Genomic DNA, 2482 nt, shown 5'->3' on the forward strand with positions numbered 1-2482 from the left:
AGCTCAATCATTCAAGAAAGATCTACAGCTGTGGCAAACTCACAACATTACAAATACCGATTTAAGTGGCTGAGGCTTTCTAGTTGTGACTGATCGGTGTTTCTTTCTCATAATATTAAAAGTGGCATCCATTAATGTCTTTGTACACTGTTTGCTTGAGTATTGGAGGAGTTGCTGGTTACACAGTTCATTTNGCGCAGCTCCACTTGCTTGGAACAGTCTACAGGCAAAATTGAAATTGAGCATTTTTATTTCTCTGAATGTATTTAAGGCACGTCTAAATGAAATGCTTTCTGACACTCTGGGTATTTGTAAATGTTGAATATGTAAATATGATATCCTCTGTTGTTTGTTTGTTTGTTGTTTTTATGTTTCATGTGTAACTAAATGATGCAGATCTCCCTTGTAAATGAGATCGATGATCTCAAGGGACCAATCTGTCTAAATAAAGGTTTGAAATGAAATGAAATGAAGTGGCTGAGGCTTTCTAGTTGTGACTGATTGGTGTTTCTTTCTCATAATATTAAAAGTGGCATCCATTAATGTCTTTGTACACTGTTTGTTGGAGTATTGGGAGAGTTGGCTGGTTTACCAGTTCATTTCCTGTTGATAGTGTGAAGGGTAACTCAATACGTTGGTGGAGAGCCGTCGAGGAAAATTGCTTGCGTCACTCAAATGTTTTCCAAATATAGCCGGAGAAGCTGCTTCTCTGGCTGATCTCTTCATTCTGTGTGAGCCAGGCGCTGATGTGACCCTGTCAGGCGGCAGACTGAGACTGATGGGATACCATGCTGTACAGCTGCTGCTGCATCTCCATATTTATAACTAGATTAAATCCATGCCATAATCCGCATAGCAAGTTCCATGCTGCTGAGTACAGACTGTCAACATCCCACTCTCTCGCTCTGTTTCTCATTCTCACCTCCTCAGGTGACACGTGTAATCTTCCTCTTCCTCTTTACCACACACACAAACAGAAATGTGAAAATGCTCATTCAGTACTTTCTAGAAGGATTAGGTGTGAGGGGCTGCTGGGAGCCACAGGGTGGACCAATTCAGAGAGTCAGACTCCAATTTGTCCGGAGAGCAAAGGACTGTGTGTGCGTGTGTGTGTGTGTGTGTGTGTGTGTGTGTGTGTGTGCGTGCGTGCGTGCGTGTGTGCGTGCGTGTGTGTGTGTGTGTGACAGTGCTGACAGGCACATTCAGTCTCACCCGTGACCTTTGATACAGGGAAAGAAGGATAAGTCAGAAAAAGAGAGAAGCTTCAAAGGAAAAATGCTTTGCTGTGCTTTTGCTTTAGACACGCAGCTTTGGCCACTTCACCAATCGTGCACCAGTATTTGTGACTGTGTGTCCGAGCTCTTTCTTTAAAGTACACATCAAAGTCTACAGTTTACACTAAACCTGATGGATGATTATAAAAAAAGAATTGCAATTGTTTTCTTACATAATAGTTGTAAAACATATCAAACAGTAAGTGGTTGCTAAGAAGTAAGCTAAGAAAGTGATCGTAACTATAAGAAAACATATAATTATATATTTAAAGATCATTACATTTAATTTGATAAAATAAAACACATTCATAACTTACATGCAATTTCTTTCTGAAATAAAGTAACCAAGATCATCTCTATTGTCTCCTGTGCTCGCCTCCCGTATCTAATGCTTTGGTCCTGCTGTCTTTGTCTTCCTCAAGGACCAGCGGCCACAGACTCATTGAGTTACATCTATTACAAAGCCATTCACCTGCTACAAGAGTGATCTGTATTTGTGAGAGCCAGCTGCAGGAGCTGGTGTTGAAATGTCTTGCTTTAAAGATGCATTGTGTGAGTGACTGAGCAATAGTCGTACAGTTCTTCACACATCTGTTCTCAGAGAAAATTCCAATTCAAAGTTTTGCTCTTTCATTTGTACTGGACATTGATTTGGACATTGGACACAAACATGTAGACGCAATCTTTGTGTTTTGTAATTGTTTGTTATATATAAATTATATTGTTATATAATGAGTCGAAAGACACCAGTATCCATCTGCCACTGACAGATCTTTGACTGTGCTGTTCGCTAAAACCGACACTTCAAAAAGGGAAAGAAGTCAACAACGAAAGTCTGTACTGCTACTGCTTTGCAAGATGATGCTCTTTTTGATTGAATTTGCAAATAATATAAAAGCAACAACAGCAACCGCTACACAAAAGTTCAGATTCATACACATGTGTGTTTAAAGCTGTTGTTGAACTAATTTAAAATCTGATTGATTTTAAATACATTGGCTTAGAATTATTTAAAGAAATGTTTTTTATACATATCATCCTTTCGTGTCCAAATCTGCTCTTTGCACCGTCTCACTATGTTATGGGTGATAGGACCAATCTCAGTAGTACAATAGGAATCTTAAGCAACAGATGAAACACTCAATGATACAGGAAGATTTGAGTCCAGGACCTTCTTTATTATTAAATAACATAAGACAGTTTGGCTT

The sequence above is a fragment of the Notothenia coriiceps genome, unplaced genomic scaffold (assembly GCF_000735185.1).
Source record: "Notothenia coriiceps isolate Sejong01 unplaced genomic scaffold, NC01 NC01_scaffold00029195, whole genome shotgun sequence".
NCBI classification, from domain to species: domain Eukaryota; kingdom Metazoa; phylum Chordata; class Actinopteri; order Perciformes; family Nototheniidae; genus Notothenia; species Notothenia coriiceps.